The sequence below is a fragment of the Eumetopias jubatus genome, unplaced genomic scaffold (assembly GCF_037043125.1).
Source record: "Eumetopias jubatus isolate StellerSeaLion01/CBP00866 unplaced genomic scaffold, mEumJub1_p1.0 scaffold_4, whole genome shotgun sequence".
In the NCBI taxonomy this organism is placed as follows: Eukaryota; Metazoa; Chordata; class Mammalia; order Carnivora; family Otariidae; genus Eumetopias; species Eumetopias jubatus.
The window spans coordinates 149,559,088-149,578,938 of NW_028274810.1; the positions used below are offsets into that span (position 1 = coordinate 149,559,088).

The following is a 19,851-nucleotide window of genomic DNA, read 5'->3' on the forward strand; positions in this document are numbered from 1 at the left end:
CAGGAGAACTGTTGAGGGCATATGGAATAGATTTTAATGAATAAATTGCTCTGGAAACCACACACAAAAAAGATCAAAACACAATTGATAAGAAATGTCAACACTACACAAATGCAGTGTTATCATCATTGCCTGTTCCCTAAAAGATGTTTCTAATCCATTCCCACCTAACCAGAAGAACAATCTTCAAGTAGTTGTGTTGCTGTTGGGTTTTCTCTATGTCATCAAACACAAAATCAAATGGTTCTTTAAGAATTCTCCAGGCAAGGCTGCCTTTAAGCACTCTAGAAAGAAAATCGTCTTTGCTTATCTTACAAAGTTCTAGTGTTACAGATGTATGCCCCTTAGAAGCTTCCAGATGGTCCTGAGGTTTTGATTTCCCATGAAGCTTCTAGAATAATATATCCCCTCTAGATTTGAGGTTATGATTGTCCAATCCTGAGATGGAAACCCCCATTGGTATCTTTCCCCAAGTAAAACTCAAGGAGACCAATGCCAGGTTAGCTTCGGGAGAATCTTTCAAACCAGGAAGCCCTCTGAAACATGGAGTTTGATCTGCGGCTTCTTTCAGAGGGATGAGTTAGACTGCCATGTTCTCTCTATGGACCCAATCTGGGCTATGGTTGGAAAGAGGCCTGACTCCCAGGAAGCCAGTTGCCTTCTGACCGACTGCACACTGAGGCTGCCACGGCTTCTGTTGTTGGCCTTGAGCTGAAGTGGATAATGTTCTCTGACCAGGGGCTCCCCAATCCGGACACCCCTTGAATAGCTCTGAGTGGAAGCTCAGATGCTTAGAAGGTGAATAAAGAGAGGGCAGGCTGAGCACAGAGAGCTACTCCAGAGTCTTTGGAGAAGCCCAGAGCATTGGGCCCCAGCTTCAAATCTGAGGATTACTCGGAATACTGGAACAGAGGACAGTGGGAATGTTTGCCAACAAAAGTAATATTCACCATACATTTATTCAAAACGTCTTGTGTGCCAGGAACTTTAAATACAGCATCTCATTGAATCTTCCTAACAGCTAATTCTACTAGGTAGGTATTTTGGTACCTCTCTTACAAACAAGTAAACTGACACATAAAGCTCCATTTACACAAAATATTTATGGAGGACCTATTACTTTTCAGGCACGGAGAATATAGCAATGAATAAGGCACATTATTGTTGAAGAACTGATGGCCAAGAGATTCAGGAGCCAGAATTTAAATACAGATCTGTTCCGCTCAAAGTCTTCCTCCCTGGCTTCCAAGGCCACAATGGCTTTAAGTCATTCATTTGTTCATTCATCCAACGAACGGCAAACTATTAAGCACCTACTATGTGCAGGGCACCATGCCAGGGACAGAGTGGACAAAATGATGAGTCAAACGAGACAGAGCTGGTTCCCTTCTTCTTGGAGCTTCAACCCTGTCCTGCTGTCAAGGGGACTCCTCACCAGGGAAGAGCAACTCCCCACCCCCCCACCCCCAAGGAGCTTAAAGCCCTATGGCCCATTTTAGGCTGGTTCTCCAAGGCCTTAGTTCATTCCAGTTAGGTCAGGCATCACAATGGGGACATTCCTAGCTGATTTTTCTTTCCATTTATGGACAAAAGTATTTCCTTTGTTAGAGAAAAATGTCGATTCTGGACCAATGAAATCATTTATAAAATAAGAGGAATATAAGTAAATAAATAAATTAGAAGGACGAGATTTCCTGTGTTTTCCAAAGCCAGCAGCCACCGAGGTCTGGCCTCTGGTTCACCACGACCCAGATCCTCCAGGACTAGAGGTAGAAAAAGGGCTGGCTTTGTCCGGGGGCTGCGTCAGAGCCTCCGCAGGACCTGCACACTTGACCGTGCCGTCAGCGGCTCAAGCGTTCTTCCGGCTGGAATCGTATTTCTCTGACCGCGTGAACAGGACCGTGTGTGGTGAGTGCATATATTTGATTAGTGTGTGACTGACGCCCTGGTTCCCGCTGCCGGCAGGAAACCCGGCTCTGCCCAAACGTCCCGCTCCCTGCTGAAATCAAAGGGGTTCGCAGCCCCCCAGCTCCATCTGTTGACTATTTCAGGCAACTGTCATCTCCTCTCCAAGAGCCCTCTTTTGTGTCCCAGAGGCTCCAAGATTCTTTCTGTTCCACTTTCCCTTAGCTTTTTGACTTCCGGATTCATTTTAGGACTAAATTCTGTATGACTAACCTTTGCTTTGCACACAGTGTAATTTCCTACTTGTCCTGAGTGTGCAGAAAAGAAACTATTGATGCCATTATTTCTTACTCCTATCAAAGAGGTTCAGGCTTCTGTTCGGAAAACCGCAGTCGCCTGCCTCTTCTGGGTGCTTATTGTAGGGTCTGGTGTCCTATCTCCTGGTTTTACCCACCTTTCTGGTCTCCCAAGGAAGCTCGTGCACACCTACCCTCCCACCCCCATGATGGCGAGATATTGTCTCATTTTCTGGGGTTCCCCTCAGGATGTCTCACCACGCCACTGAAATATTCTCTATTTTGTTTACCCAGCCCTTTCCTGTGATTTTCTCAATTCTCTGTGTATAAGATCTCAAGCTAATTAAGTATTTTGATGCATAGATGAGTGGATATCTACCCACATTTGGCGTGGCTATTCCACAACAAACAGGCATCAGTGATGAAGATGGAAGTTTTCTTAAACTGCTTTCAGGTCAAATTTTGCCTTGATAGACTGGGTTGCCAGATTTAGGCTTGATAACATAAGGAAAAATTCTTAGTTTATGTCCTGGCACAAAACAAAATTTAATAAATGTTTATTTCCTTCCTTCCTTGGAAGAAGTCGCTCCATCTGACTGTCTTAGAGAGTGTCTGTTCTTAGATATGCGCGAGCCTGTACCCGAAATCAGAGGAACCCAAGCTCTGCTCAGAGACATTTCCACCTTTCCAAAGAATTGTTCTGACAATCCAACATGGCAGAATTTGTGAGATAATAAAATCTTGGGGCTAAAACAGCCCTTAGAGATAATCCCTGCTGACGCGTAAGCAATTGGACAAGCTTTAAATAGATTAGTAAATTTAAAAATAAGCAGACAAAAAGATTATGGTCATTACTGGAAGATCCCATCTTGGCTTCTTGAGCACAGTCTCCGGTAAGCTGACTGTTGTGGCTCATTGTGCTACTTCTCCCAAGAAATGATCTACTTCCCTTGGGTTCATCGGCTTTGATATATGTGTTGCTTTAAAAACATAGCCGCCAACCTAGGTTGATCCTTAAAGAGACACTGAAGGTCCCTTGTGAGATGCTATAGCTTTGCAATTAGGATGACTTCCTCCAGAAGTGACAGGGCCTCTAAATCTGGGTGTCTGAGGAGGAAGCGGCTTGGCCTGGGGCAGAGAGCACAGGCTTTGGAGTCAGGCACACCTGGCTTTGAGCTCAGAGTCTGGCACTTTCTCGTTGTGCGACATGGTGTCAGGAAAGTCAGTAACTGATTTCTCGGACGCTTGCCTTCCTCATCTGCAAGATGGGAGGATGAGTACTTATCACTGGAGAATGTTGGGGAAGTTAAGGACCTTATGTGTACAACATGCCTGCCGCATAATACACACCAAGTACCAAGGGTTTATATTCCTTGTTGCACATTTGAACATCACCGTATCAAACAGGATCAAAAGATATGTTATTCATGACTTATTATGCCCCTGAGAATGGGAAGGATTCGGCAGGAGGCTTTGCTAACAACATTTAAGCTGTACTTTTTTTCATGATAGTCCACGTCCATTGGCAGAAATGGATTTTCTAATAAATATGATAACGAAGGCAAACGAATAGCACTTTTGTATTGTCTTATGATTGAATCCCACTTTTGCTGTGTAACTAGATATGCCTTGCCTTGCTCTGTACATCTGTACAATATTTTCTCTTGTAATTTGCCTTCATTTTTTGAGTACATATCATGTATTCAATTAGGTGCTTGACATAGATTTTTTTTTAAAGATTTTATTTATTTACTTGACAGAGAAAGAGAGAGCACGAGTAGGCAGAGTGGCAGGCAGAGGGAGAGGGAGAAGCAGGCTCCCCACTGAGCAGGGAGCCTGACGTGGGGCTTGATCCAAGGACCCTGGGATCATGACCTGAGCCAAAGGCATTCGATGAATCGACTGAGCCACCCAGGCACCCCTAGATTTTTCTCATTTAACCCTCGCAATGATCCTATAAAGGGACTGTCATTATTCCAATATTATAGATGAAGCTCATTGAAATTAGGTGACTTACCTGAGATGACATAGGCTTGCCTGACACTCAGCCCCCTCCAGATTTTGTGTACAGACCTCTGAAGTGTGACTTTTTATGTGCAGGCACGTCCTTTGAGTTCTTTTTCCCATGATGAAGGTGACTGGTACTCAACAGATATTTTTTGGATAAATGACTCTTCCCTTTCTCATCAGACCTTACTTTTAATCAGCCATGTCTTTGTGTTATAGCTAGCAAGGTCCATGCAATGGATTCTCCTTCTCTGGGCAAAGATATTCTTTCATTTTTGCTGAGCTAACCATGTAGGATGAAGGGAAGCATCGTGCATATTCTTTTGTAACTTACACGCTTTGTATGGTCTGACACTTGTTTACCCCTCCAGCCTCCATGCTCACTACTCTCCCTTAGGTTCCCTACATTTTGGCCACACTGGGCTTCTTCTGGCTCTTGGCAGCACCATGCTTCTCCAGGCCTGGGGTCTTCACATGCTGTTCCATCTGCCTGAAACACCAGTCCCCTCCTGAAGCGTTGAATTCTACCCACTCTTCAAATCTTAGCTTAAGTAAAACTTTCTCCGGAAGACTTCCTTGATGCTCTGTTTCAGTTAGCTGTTGTTGCAAAACAAACCTCCTCTAGAACAACCATCATTCATCTGCTCACAAGTCTGTGATGGAGTTGGGCTTGGTAGGGAAGTTCATGTCTGCGCCGAGTGGCATTGGCTGGACTAGTCTGCCTGAGGCTGGAGGATCCAAGATGGCCTCACTCACATGTCTGGCCCTTCAGCTGGGATGGCCACTCTCTCCCCACGAGATTTCTCCAGCTGGACTTCTTCACACGGTGTTTGGCTTCCAAGAGGGTGAAAACGAAAGCTGCGAGGCACCTTGAGGACTATGCTTAGAAGTCCCCTCATGTCCCTTCTGCCATATTCTACCGATCAAAGCAAATCTCAGGGCCAGCGCAGATCAAGAGGAGGGAAAACAGACTCCATCTCTTGGAGCGGCAACTGCTTAGAGGGTTAGGAGGAAAAGCTGGTGGCTGTCTTTATAGCATCTCTACACACTCCCAAACTAGAGTAGCTCTATTATACACAGCACCCCCTTCTCTGTACAACTAAAAGCACCTGTAAGTACTCATTTACTGTCTACATTCTCCTATCACCTCCCACACTGTAAAATCTATTAGAACAAGAACCCTGTCTGCCATCTTCATTACTAATTGTAATATGGAGTGAATGAATGAATGAATGAATGAATGAGTAGATGAGCATATTATAGTCCAGGCGCCAGGTACAAAGCAAGTATTGTGTAATAAGTGTAGCTTTCTTTTCTCAGTGATCATAAGCTTCACATTTGAAGTCATGCAACACTTCCTCTCTTCTGGAAATACGGACAGGCATCTCATGAGGATTGAAATTTGACTACCATTAAAGGCACAGAAAAGGTTAGTCTTGGAAAATTGTGACTTCTCTAGGAAGTAAAGGCAATGATCATGTTATCAACAATCTGTCTTGAAGTTATTGTAACATGACTTGTTTTTTGGTGCCTAGAAAGCTGTTACTGTGATACTAGATTATCTTGCCTTGTTGACCTTGATGTCTAGAAGTAGCTGTTTTGGAAACACGATGGAAAACCCCTTCCCCCATCCCCATCTGCCTTTTTTTCCCCTTAATATTAATGAAAACCAGAAGGGGATTTCAAGAGAACAGCAAAACCAAACATGGCTATGCAGCATTCACGGGAATTTGTTTTAGAAACTCACATTTCAAATGCTAAATTAATTGCAGGCTTATGAGAACGAAGAAGAGAAACTTCTGAGAACTAGAGAAAAAAAACAAAACAGGGAAATCGATCAATGTGCATTTCTTTTGATGTTCTTTTGCATGAATACAGAACAGGATGTGAGGCACAGGGAAACTGGGACTTTTTCAGCCAGAGAAGGGCTTGAAAAATCTGGTTTTGACCTATGAGTCATCTGATGCACAGATGCCAAATCTGGGGCCTTTGCTGGTTGTTGCCCATCTCCTTGGCCTTCATCTGCCTGAGCAGCTGAGCTGGGCCAAGGCGGATGACAAGCAGAAATTGGCTTATCAGCCACCCTTACATTGTGTTTTCTGTGCTCCTCTCTAAACTAATTGTGATTAGGTGCTGGTAGTGTTTGCAAACTTTGCTAAGAGTAAATGAGTGCCTGTTGGCAATAATTGTTCATTGCAATTTTTAAAAAACAGCTTAGTAAGGAAGAACGCCAAGTTGCTTCAAATTCCTGTAAATATATACATATATACATGTATACATATGTTTGTGTATATACATGTATGTGTGTGCATGAGTACGTGTGTGTAACTTTTCTTTTTCAGCAGATTGCAAAGATAGAAATAGAAGCATGCAGGCAAACATGGTCTCTTAGCCTCACAGCTCAAACACTCAGCATCTCAGAGCTGAGTGGCATGTTTTTCATTTGGATTTCTAGGCCTGTGTTCAGTATTTATTTCTTTATAAATACATACAAACAAAGTCTCCAGGCAACCGTCATGAAAGAAAGGCAACTAGTTCTGAAAAGCAGAATAATGACTTTCATTTCATTGTTCTTTTTTGGCTCCTTAGAAAAGGTTTCCCACTCTATACCGAACAACTACCCCCCGTACATTCCCCAATAAAAACAAAGTCGTTATAGGTTTTTCATCACCAAACGGGGAAATTTCTTGAGTCTTAACATATTAATTATCAGAGGCAAATGCCTTTACAAAATTCCATCAGATAGCACCCTAAACTGGCGGATCTTTCCAAAGAAAACAGAAATCACAGAATGCAGGAGTTTTCACTGGCCTCGGGCATCCGCATCCTCTGACTCAGCCCGTCTGCTTCCACTGCTGCACGGTTGCCTAGCAACCTGCCACCAATCAGCCCCACTCCTCCGGCTCCTTTCCTTACGCTGGTCCTCGCAGGGTTTTCTTTTCTGAATGTGTTTACTCTGCCATAACAGCGTCTGAACGACGCGTTACCTGCAAGGATGGCTTAGAAGGTGTTCAGGACAGGGTGGCGCCTGGCTGGCTCAGTCGGTAGAGCATGCGACTCTTGATCTCAGGGTCATGAGTTCACGCCCCAAGTTGGGTGTAGAGCCTCCAAAAAAAAAAGAAGAAGAAGAAGAAGACGAAGATGAAGACGAAGATGAAGAGAGGAAGAAGTTGTTCAGGATAATATCATGGCAATCCTTGAATGTTAAGCTGCAGACTGTCTCCCTCATTTGGGAAGTGGGAGGGAGCCCACTGCTATTCTGAAGCACAGTAGCGACAAGATCAGTGCTTAGGAGGTTTCGAGATAACAGAGCATAGTGACCCCATGGGAATGGAAAGGAGCGTGCCCTGGATAGCGATATGGGTGCAGGAAAAGCAGGGTCAGGTTGCGCAAGAACACACATTAGGGCACGAGATGTGAAGCTGAGTTTGCCTGCACTGCAAAGCCAGTGTTCTTTTCTGTATGCCATTTTGCCTCCTGATGAGTCCTGCAATGTGGTCCCCAAGAGAAGAGGCAAAAACCCACACGTGGCTGGATCTCTGCATATTGTCAGTAATCATCTAGTGAAGCCCCCTACGACATTTTTTAATGCCCAACACCATAGCAAACAGGAGATATGCTCCTTTTACAAATGTTCTCCATTCTTCTCCAGATGGCAACTCTTCTGCCTGCTCCAGCTTTACAAGCAAAACACCTACTTTCGTCTTGGAAAGAATCAATGGACAACCTATTTGCAGCCTGACACTCAAAGGGAGAGGTAGAGAACTTTGAGGCACAAATCCTCACTAAGGATCAGGAGGAGAAATGGGGAGAAGTGCTCTGAATGATAGGCAGCCACCCTTTAACTCTTAAAGATCAGGAGCTGACTCAGAAGTTGAAGCAGATGTGGCCAGAGATGTGGCCATTGCATGAGCTCACGAAACCTTCTCTCTAGAACATTCTGATTAGCAAGCCTTGGCTCCAGCAACAGACAGCCTCTGAGCCTGTTTATTCTACTTTCCCGATTCACAGAAGATAGACGCTCCTTGGCATAGCACAAGTCAAGGGACAATTCCTAAGTGACCCTCCCCGGGAGGGGGCTAGGGTCACATAGGTCAGCTAAGACCATGGGGCTTAGAAGAGAGAGGGTAGTGGTGAGTCAAGCCATCACCCCAAGAGATGTCCCCTGCAGCGTGATGACGAGACACTGCAGGCAAGGCCCCAGGAGAACAAAGATCGTGGTGGGCATGTGGGCAAATGTGAGACCTGAGCCAGGGACCCAGAGGAATGAAGGATGGGAGAGCAAGTGTGGTGACAGTGACGAATAACAGTTCTCAGGCACTCAACCTACCTGTGCGGAGCCCCTCCCCGAGCTCTTATTCATGCTAACTCGCTGAGTCCTCACCAGCGAGTCCTCACCTGACTGCACCATCCAGGTGAGTAAGCCCAGGATGGAAAGCCGCGGCAACTTTCCCCAGGTACGCACAGGGGAGAGTGGCCTCTTGGCTTTGAGCCCAGACACGTCAACTCCAGAGGCCTTGTGCCTCACCGGTATTTCAGTCAGCAAATGGGGCGATGACATATGAGTTCTTGCTCTGACAAGGACCCCATACGCAGCCACAGGTTGCGGTCAGGGCTGCTGGGGGCGTTTGGTTTGTGTTTGGTTGTTGTGTTGTGTTTGTCAGATCAGCCTTATTCACCACTTGACAAAATGCATCCAAGGAGTAGGTTTTTTTTTTTATTTTTTTTATTTTTTAGGATTTTTGGTAAGGAGTAGTTTAATACTTAGACTTACTTAGAAAGACTTCACTCTTCAGGCTGCACATGTGTCCTCACATATGCATCTGTCCACATCCCTGTGGCTATGACAGCCTATTACAGCCCCATAACGGTAACGCCAGTCATGTCCCCTAACGTGCAGTCCGTCCCAAGTACCGACACTAAACTGTGCCATCCAGGCATGGGGCTGTTCCCAAGGGTGCCCACATCTGGACGTGAGTATTCACATAGTCTCCCTGTCCTTTCTAGAGGATGGCATGGTATATACCTCTCCGGGTTTCATGGTTACTTAGAAGTTGCCACTATTGTTACTTTGAGTTCTTCCTGGGGCACTCTTTTTCTTGAACTAGACCTTAAGCTGTGTTCATATACATCCTCTAGGGGCATTCCTACGCCAACAGCTATGGATTTTTATACATGCATCCAGAATCAGGAAGGGGGCTGAGGGGTGAGGCAACAGCTTGCGCAGATAGACTTTTTTTTATCAGACCAACCACCAGAGGGCGCTCTACAGGAATGGCTTCGGGGAAGGGAGCAATTTGCGCATTCACAGTCCCCAGGGGAGTCAAAAAATAAGGTCTTTAGTCAGGAAGGAATATGATCTGGGGCTACATTTCTGTCATGAAGATTTGCCATCTACTTCCTGCGTGTTTGGCTAATTATATTTTCTCAGCTCCCCTTAATTACATAGACCAGATGTTTTATGACTAGAAATAAACACAAAAAGAGAAAGAGCATCAAAGATAAATCGTCTACAATGAAGAGTCATAAATTGAAAGAAACTAACAAATTAAGTAGTCTAGTCACTGCCACACTTCACTTACCACAGTCCATCTTCTCAATTCAATTAGTTTTAGCGCTGAGTGTAATGGTTAGCATTTTTAAAAATTGGGGCCAGAGTCTTTGGTTCTTTTCTTTTCTTTATTCGTTTTTGAATAAGCAGTAAAGTAAAACAGTGAAACATCAATGCTAATTTCCAGATCCTTTAATGGAAAAATTCATTAACTAGAGAATGTGGTACAGAAAATCCTTTGGTAGTGCTCATTTTTTAAAATTAATTTTTAACTCTACAAGTAACACATAAATATATTCTCCTTGTTAAAAAGAGAAATTACAGGTATGGATCAAGGCCCCTTTGAACAACACCACAGTCCTCCTAACCCCCTCCATCTTCCCAGAGATAATCATGATTTCCTGTTACTGTGTTTTTTTCTAGAATTCTCTTGAATTATTTAGGCAGGTGATGATACTCCAGCAGAAGGGTACGTTTCTCTTATACTTGCCTGAACATCCAGGCTTATGCATTTCTGCTCCTCAGGTAAACCCCTGGCAGTCATGTGAGTGGGGACATCAGGGGAGAAAGGCCAGGCTCTGCGAAGCTTGCACATGATGCCTGGAGCCTGGCTGCTCTCAGGGTCTGTTTCAGCACAGGAACAGGAAGTTAGAGGGGGAAATAAAGGACTCTAGTTTTTGTTGTGTGTTCTTGACGAGGCTATTCCTAATTTTTCATTAGCCTTTTCACATCTTACATTTTCATTATTAAAGTGGAGGGAGTATGGGAAGGCATGAAGACACCATCATTTTTCCTAGCTCCAACATTCAGTGATTCCTGCATTTGGTGAACTGGCCCCCTAACAGCTCCGTAGAAGCCAGTGTCTCCTTGATTCCCTCTGGGAAAATGGCTGCCTCCATAGGGTGTTGGAGAGCACGCTGCGCCAGTCCCATCCAGACGTCTACCCCGGGATGAAGCCGCATAAGCAACAGGCAGGAAGGCAGAGATAAAGTGAAAAGAGACCTTTTGAAATATTAATCGAGGCCCTCCTTTTTCTCATTGTTAAAATCAGACCAGACTTACCGTGCTAGGGAAGAGAAGACACTGAAGAACCCCTGTGAGAACAGTTAGTTCCATTCTTGACTTTGAGTTCCAACTGTCTTGGCTTCAATGGCACGAACAAAGCAGTAAGGGTGGGAGTTGGGGTAGATTTCTTTGGACTCAAAAAGCCTAGCTTTAAGTATCTGGGGCCAAACCCGGAGGACTCAGAGCCTAGAACAGGGTTGTCAAACTTTCTCCATAAAGAGCCAAATAGTCCTTATCTTGACTACTCAACCCTGCCATTGTAGTCAGCAGCTCACAGACAATAAGGAAACAAATGGGTGTGGTCATGTTCCAGTACAACTTCATTTACATAACAGGTTGTCACCAGATTTGCCACACAAACCCTGGTTTGCCAACTCAGGCCTAGAGTGTATCTGGGAAACCAGAGACCAGGGGAGGAGTAAGATCCTTTTGTGGTCTGGAAAGAAAGTCTTGGAAGGGATTGGAAAAGGAAAGCAAGAAAATTTAAATGCTAGTGTTGCATCCATCTCTTTTGCCCTTGCCTCCGTGTTGAATCTGGGTGGAAGAGGGACTTAGTAATAAATCCTGGATAGTCTTGGAGATTTGGGAACAGAGGGTTTTGTGGCCAGAACATTCCACTTAACTGTAGGAGGAAACAATCCCCCCAAATACCCCACATCAACGTAAGAGGGCCACAAGAAAGGAGAAAAGCAGTGTGGTTGCTTTAGCAGAGAAGGTTTGAGCCAACCCTCTTACATCTCCAGGTCTTCTTTGGCTCCCACAGGGCAAAGAGGAAATCTGAGCTTTCCACATACCCCAGGAAGGTGGAAGGTGGCTCTGGAGAGTCCTGGGTGGGCCTTGAGGACGGTGAGGAACAAGGTTGAGCAGACCCCATAGCAGAGCCAGGCAGTAGACAGCACAGAGGGAAATCGCCCTTGCTTGAAGCCAAGTGGATACTTGGTCGGCAGAGAAAGCCCACCCAGTTGCCAGAGCAGTCCCCAAGACTGGCCTCACCAAGAGAAGAGACAAGTGACATCATTTTGGGTGCCCAGGGAGAAAAGCCTGCGGAGGACCATTGCATCCTCCCTAACACCATCCATGTGTTTAGTTTTCGTGGTGGTGACTGCTTGTGAGAAGGCATTGACATTGTGGGGGCAGAGGTGGACAAGTCCTGAGCGTATGGGCCTAGGGCCTCTAACAGATTCTTTCCACAGCTGCTGCTTCTTCTTCTCAAGGGAAAGGATCATCCGGCATCTGACACAGTGCTTGCGTGTAGTAGCTTGAATGCATTAATTAGTTAATGAATACCGCTACCATTTCCTCTTGGTTCAGTTATTGCTTGTCGTTGTTCCATAACAATGACCAGGCTGCACTGTAATTATTTGTGGAGCTGCTTGTCTCCCTGATGAACTCGAGAGAAAGGACCATGTCTTTCTGAAATTTATAGCTTCAAATTTATGTAGATAGATAAACTGTAAAATGAATTTCTGAGCTGGAGCACAGGGAGACAGCGTGGTTGGCACAGGGCTGGCCGAGTCGCAGCAGGGCGGGTGACAGTGTGCATCACGTGGTGCTGTATTCTCCAGCATGCTTTCACACTCATGCTAAATACCTAGACCATCATCTGAACCGCAGAAGACATTTTCTGAGATGGAATAGTACAGCCCTTTAAGGTATTTTTGTGTTTTCATTCTACCTCAGTTGATTTCCACAAAGGGACTCTCAAAATGTGGGCTGGTGAGGAACATGGAACTTTGCACAGAAAGTGCACAAGTAACACGAGCTGGTTGGGGATAAATGGCCTGCTCCATCGCCAGGAAGAGGGAGTTACTCTTTCCTGCTCAGAGAACATACGGCAAACCCTGAAAAAGGCGGGGCAGTTTTCACATCACAGCGAGATGCTAATGTTAAATTAAATAAAGAACACACACGAAAAAAAGGCAGCAGCACAGATGGTGTGGAAAAAAAACAAAACCTCAACCTTCCCCAGATGACAACTTTTGTTGAGAGCGTAACATGGACCTGTCTCCAGCATCTGAAAATGTTTCCACCAACTATAACAGTTTGTGGTGGAACTAGACAATAAATTAAATTGATGGCTCACCTGTATTCGCTTTCTATTGCTGCTGTAACAAATTACCAAAAACTTAATGGCTTAAAACAACACAAATTTATTATCTTTCAGTCTGGAAGTCAGAAGTCCTAAAATCAAGGTGTTGGCAGGGTTGTCTGGAGACTCTAGGGGAAAATTCATTTTGTGCCTTTTTCCTGCTTCTTGAGGCCTCCTGCATTCTTTGTCTCATGTCCCCTTTTTTGAATTACTCTAACCTCTTTCTGTAATCATGTCTCTTTCTCTCCCTCTGACCCTCCTGCCTTCCTCTTATAAAGGACTTTGGCATTACTTTGGGACCACCTAAATAACCTAGAATAGTCTCCCTATCTCAACATCATTAACTTAATTACAACAGCAAGTCCCTTTTGCCATCATGGCAACGTATTCACAGGTTCCAGAGATTAGGACAAGGACGTTGGTGGGGGGAAGGGGATGTTATTTAGTCTACAACACCACCCAAGGCATGGTGCCAAAACCAGAGCATGACTGCCGCAGGATAACTTCCCTTGATCAGCTTGACCCTGGATGAAAAATTCAAGGTCTGGACTGACCCCCAAAAATGGGCAGGCAGAGCGCTTTTCATCCTTTCCTCTCCCCTGGCCCCACCTTGTCTACATTTGCACAAAGACTGTCAGAACCTAATTAGGAAAGAAGCGAGACTAGGACTGGGGGGCTGGGAGAGGCACACCCCATGCCAGGGCACGTGTTTCCTACAGGTGAAGTGCCGTGGACTGGGCAGCTGACCAGAGAGCCCTAGCAGAAGTGCATTCTGGGAGCTGTAGACTGGCGTGTCCCAGCTCTGTCAGATTACCTGAGAGCCAAGTAGTGGAGATGGGGACGCCACCTATTGGCGGCCAGGAGAACTGCTTGAGATGAATGACAGCTAGACCGAGACCTGTGCACAATCCCCTGCCATCCATCTAAGGAGCTGAAAAGGGGCTTTGGTCTCTCCTTCCTTGGGCTGGGAGTTCATATATACCATCCGGAGAGATCTTTCCATATCTGAGCCACAACTGAGAGCTAAATTCAAGTTCTATCCTTTGGCATTGTTAGGTCCAAGCAAAACAAGGAATAAAGATGACCACTTCTGGTATGAAAGCTAATGTAAGTAGGACCAATCTACCCACTGAGAATAAGTCAAAGTACTGGATGAATTTTTTTTAAAAAAGCATCAAAGAACAAACAAGGTAGTGAGTAATTGCTGGGTTCAAATCTAGGTGAGGATAGGAATCCAGGGAGGTAAGCCCAGCACTCAAAGCTGCCTTTGTCCTTAGGGGACTTCCTGATCCAAAAAAAGCAGTTGAAAACCAAGCCAGTTGATTTCCAGGCTCAAGAAGACAAATGTCAAAATCTAGAACCCACCAAAAATATGTACTATGTTAAAACATCTTTTCTTTAAGCTGAGACCCCAAAGGGCCAGAGCCTCAGAATAAGGTGAGCTGGAAGAAAACCTTGCAGGGACCCACAGCCTAATGTTACCATGCCCAGGTGGCTGAGGAAAACTCAAGACTTGAACTTAGTTAAAGGGAGCCCTGGACTAGTAATACCCCAGGCACCCAGCAAAAATAAATGAAAATGCTACTAGGATGGGTATGTCCTCATCCTAGGGGGTCTTCATTATTATTACAGTGTTCCAAATACAATGATCAGCACATAGTGAAAGATAACCAGACACACTCAGAAACCAGAAACTGTAAGTTAAAAAAGAGCAGAAAGACCAGACAACAGAAATAGACACACAAAGACCTAACAATTTTCATATGCAAACTATAAAACAGCTATACTTATTATATTTATAGAAATAAAACACAGGCGTAAATGTTTTAGCAGGGACCTGGAAATTGCATTCAAAAAGTAATAGGGCAGGGGCGCCTGGGTGGCTCAGTTGGGGTTAAGCGTCCAACTCTTGATTTCGGCTCATGAGATCAAGCCCCACATCAGACTCTGCACTCTGTGGGGGGTCTGCTTGAGATTCTCTCTCTCTCCCTTTGCCCCCCCTTGCTAGCACCTCTCTCTCTCTCTCTCAAATAAATAAATCTTAAAAAAAAATTAAAGGTAATAGGGCAGAACTGAAAAGAACCAAATAAAATTTCTATAATTAAAAACTGCAATAAGCAACATGAGTAGCTCAGTAGAAAGATTTAATAGTAAATTATACGTGGCTGAAGAGAGAGTTGCCAAACCGGAAGATGGGAGGAAGAAACCATCGGAATGGAGCACAGAGAAACAAAGATGGAAAATATGAAAAAGAGTAAGAGATCTGAGGATCCAGTGGGAAGGTCTCACAGGTTTTTTTGAAATTCCACAAGAGGAGAGGGGAAAGCATGGGGCAGAGGCAATATCTGAAGAAATAATTGGGGTATGGCTGGCATCCGGATCCCTGAATATTCCATCAGTTAAATTCCCAAAACGCTCTGGAGTTGGGGACTTGCTTGGCCCAGAGTGCAAGGAGGTCCTCTAGGGGGCAGTGTTGTCTAATGTCAAATACCGGTCTGAGCGGTTCAGATAGGAAAAAGCCCAATGGTTTAACTCTGTTGGGAGAGGAGGCAGTTAGCTTGCCTGAGAGGGAAGGAGTGCGCCTACCTGATTAAGTTACATGTGCAGAGACTGGAAGGCGAAGAGAGGGGAAGGGACGGGCGGCGGGGGGTGGAGGACGGACATGAATGACTCCTAAAAATGCAAATGAGTTCCCCACCTGGGGTATAGGTGCGCGTGAGGAGATGATAGAGAAGACCCCAAAGGGATAGGTAGAATGGGACAGGAAGAAGCTCATGGGCCATAAGGACATTCAAGTCTGTTCTGTGGGCTGTGGATGGTATTCAAGGGTTCTAAGAAGGGAAGTGGCATGATCAGACTCACCGGTTAGGAGAACCACGCTGGGAAGGGTATGGAGAATTGACTGGAGCAGGGAGAACGAGGGCTGTCAAAGTCATCCAGATGAGAGCCGAGGGTGACCTGCCTAGGTAACGGCATTTAAGAAATGGCAATACCAGATCTTGGTAAGGGTGCAGCAAATAGGCATTTTCACACGATGCTGTTGAGATAGTCAATTGGTGCAACTTTAGGGAAAGCAATTTAGGACAATGCAATAAAAGCTTAAAAATTCCACTTCTAGGGTTTATCCCAAATATTTTAAAATGTGCAGTCGATCTCAATATTAATTATAAAAGGAAAACAACCTACATACCCCACATTGGGGGATCAATCAAATATATGTACACAAATAATATCTATAGGTATTAAAAATCATATTGTAAAAGATTCATTTTCCTCTTGATGCTTTTATCTTTTAATTTTTTTCTATCATTAACACGGATCACTTTTGTAATTAGGCACAAATCAATGAAAGATGTTTAGAGTTTATGAAAACATTACAAAGAGTGTTTCCAAAGAACACAAGGAAGAAGTTCCAAAACGAAGCGACGCAGGGCATATGCTTTGGCCTCTGCATCATAAAAACGAACAGTATCATACGTATAAATGGCTCCACCCAGGAGGAATGCAAGTAGGACCACATTTTATTCATTTCTCAAATTAATCAGCACCAGTTTGAGTGCCCATCCTCCAGGCTGGTGGAAAGTCATGGCCTTCTCCTTGCCCCCCATGGGTCCCCTTCAATCATCCAAGGACTTTGTTGTAGGCAGTTCAAAGCTGGACACTGGCAGGCTTTTATTCCTGAGCAGAGAAGAATCCTAGTTTCTTTAAGCCTACTGTTGCCTTCGTCAGAGTTGCTCCTTGTTTCACAAAGCACTTTGGCCAGCTTGGGTCTTCCTCTATCCGTCCTGTGCTGCTGGCGCTTGTGTCCCAAAGTCATGCCGCAACAGTCATGTCCTTTGAAGGGAGCAGCCTTGTGAGCAATCCCACACTGATAGCTGGGAGTCCAAAAGGGCAGGGCTCATATGATTTTTCCAAATCAGATAATCTCCGGGGGCAACCGTTCAGTGTCTTCCCACTTTTCTTTTCTGGCTCCCACTTATGAAGTCTGCAGCCCCCAGAAGTCACTGGGGTGAAATCTTCTCCTGCTCACAAGAATGCCAACGTTCATACCAAGGTGAAACCTACCGATGTACCAGAAGTTTCCATGTCTTGGTGGATACCAAAGCAGTGCTGGGTTCCACGGAAGAGAAGACAATAGCCTCCTCCCTAACTCTTGCCTGAAATAGCTCAGACTGTACCCAGAGCCTCAAAAGTTTCTCTCAATTTCTTCACCTCTGGGCATAACCCTTTTCCGTGAGCCCACCAAGTGTCCCCATAAATATAGTTAAGTTTCTGGCCTTAAAACCTATGTAAGGAGACAAAACAAAACAAAAGCAAACAAACCAAAACCAAAACCAAATAACCCGTGCCTATCCTTCACCTTCAACCCAATCCCTCTTTCAACCACCGTTGCACAAATACACTGCAGGTGTGGGAGTGAGCGCACAAAGAGACTCTGGACCGTGGGGATGGAGACGTTTGCTTTGTTCGCAGTGTCTGAGTCCCCGCTCAGCAAGTCAAAAATGCCCCCCACACTCACCAAAAGTACATAAAACAATTCTTGGCTCATAAAATGCACTCAGTAAATGATCGTCAAGAGCAGCTTCGGTTACGGAGTCAGACCTCCACCAGTGTGAAGAGCACTCGGAGCTTGGTGTTTACAACAAGGCAGAGCCACTGGTTTCTCACTTTGTTTTTTCCTTCCTTTGCCATGTCCTCTCCTCTCTCTCTTCCCTGTCCATCTCCCCTCAGCTTTCTCTTTCTCTTGACTCTTTACTGAATTCCGTGATTAATTATAATAGCTTGAATCAATTCTCTTGAGTTTTGCGGATAGAAAATCATGTCATCTGAAAATAGTGATACATTTAGCTCTTTTCCAATAACGCCTCCTTTCCTTTCTTTTCTTAGTGCACCGGCCTTGCCTTTCTTATTGCACTCACCGCCAAGGGAATGTTAAGGGGAGTGACCATGAATAGCTCCATTTTATTCTTCATTTCAGAGGCAATACCTCTATTATATAACTTGGTATGCTATCTATATCTTCTGTAATATATATACCTTCTATATGCCCTCCTATACCATATTTGGTAAATAGTCTTTTTCTATTTTACTAAGACATTTTTTAAGCCAGCATTAGGTTTTGAACATTATCAAATGCCATTTTGACATGTATTGATCTCTTTTTTTATGTGTACTAGAATTTTGATAAACCATACTGTTCTTAAGATCTAAACCCAGAAAATTTCCTAAACATCCATTAATCAAGAATGGATAAATAAATGGTAGGGAATTCACACAGTGGAATATTATATGGTCATGAAAATGAATGGCCTATGACTGCATGCAACAGTCTAGGTGGATCTCATAAATATAATGTTGAATGGAAGCAGCTGGGCAAACATCATACCTATATGGTCCCATTTATATAAAGTACAAATGCAGGTGCATCTAATCTGTGCTGTTAGAAGTGGTAGTGATGACTGAACAGGAACGTGAAGGGGGGGCCCCTGGCGTGCTGGTGTCTTCTGTTTCTTGGTCTGGGTGCTGTTACATGGATAGGTTCAGTTTGTTAGAACCGGGCTGGATCACAGGGAGAAGTGATGAGGGCTGTGACAGAGGGCAGGGGGCTAACTCCACCCAAAGGTAAAAGCAACTACTCAGTTCCAACCAATTGCTACAAGTCAGGAATACAACATCAAGAAGCCAGAAGTCTGGATTTTTACGTGAAATCTTCCTTTTAAATATTGCTTTTTACAAATTAAAACCAAACACAAACAAAGAACACTGTATCAGCCAAACATATCAGGTCTGAGGGCCAAACTTAGCTTATGAATCCCGAACTCGCAACCTCTGTTTAGATTTGGCAGGGGTGATTAAAAGCTCCAGCTGACTAAAAGCTGACCAACTTCTCTGGGGGTTTTGCGTTCTCCCTGATGGAGATGCTCCTCAGATATGGCAGGTAAGGGTCATTTACTAAAGTTCCAAGCTTTCATTGTTACCTCACATATGCCACCCCCCAAAAAAAACCTGGGTGAAAGGGGTGAAAGAAAAGTTTTGGGTCCCCCTAAAGCCCACCACCATCCCTTCATGTTCTATAATGGCCTCACTCAGAAATTGCTCCTCATTAGTGGGTTCGTTTCTCAAGGGAGCGTGACCGAAGAAAATGAGGCAGCATTTGAAACAGAATGGAATCTGCCACAATGGGGCAGTATAACTACATCCTGCCCACAATCCCTAACCACCTGGGCTTCCAAAGTCCCCTTAGGCAACGCAGGCAGAGGTCAGAGGGGAGCAGAAAATACATTTGGGATGCTATGATCTCTGGTTTAGGACAAAAATTGAACTGGAAAATAGCTAGGTCCATGTTTTGAGCAAAGATCAAGAGGGAAGTCCAACAACAGAGGAAAATGTATTAGCAAGGATCTTACTGGTGTTTTTCCCTTGGGGATTTCAAGATGGATAGTTTTCCTTTATGAGTTAGACAGGTAAACTTCTTGTCACTGACCCTGCTGTGCTTTAGAGACAATCTAAGTGAAATCTGCTTTTATTAGCAACAAACATCCAATTTCTTTTTTCTATTCAATAGAGGGGAGAACTAAATAAACAGACTCGAGCCTACAAAAAGATCATTTCCAAAAGTGTGCCGCTGGGTGAATGTTTTGAAGGTTAGAATGCATTTTTGCACAGAAACAAAGTGATATCTGTGGATAAGTTTTCATAAACAAGTCAAAAGAACCTATCTGGCCCATAATGAAATTAAAATATTAATTTTGCAATTAAGATGAATAGAAAATAACACTGTCCTCAGAAAGAATAACTAAGAAAACAGCGAACAAACTGAATAATTCAGTAATCATTTATTAAATATTTGCTTTGTGCAAGATGCAGTTGATCTGAATTTGTTGTTTACGAACTGGGCACTAGCCGGTTTCATGGGGAGAGGGGAACAAAAGCCCAAG

The 19,851-nt window shown here is 44.4% G+C and overlaps 1 long non-coding RNA gene across 2 annotated transcripts in view; it reads right to left on the bottom strand.

The window, feature by feature from the left end:
• Positions 1–19,851, bottom strand: part of LOC148164618 (uncharacterized) — a 50,202-nt gene that overhangs the window by 24,568 nt on the left and 5,783 nt on the right. Inside the window, exons 2-3 of one of the 2 annotated variants that reach the window (XR_015768120.1) lie at positions 15,776–15,950; positions 9,913–10,383 (exon numbers count right to left, since the gene is read on the bottom strand). This is a non-coding gene — a long non-coding RNA (uncharacterized LOC148164618). Of the gene's footprint in view, positions 1–9,912; positions 10,384–15,775; positions 15,951–19,851 lie in introns of those variants that run through there. The other variant, XR_015768121.1, reaches the window with a different exon arrangement.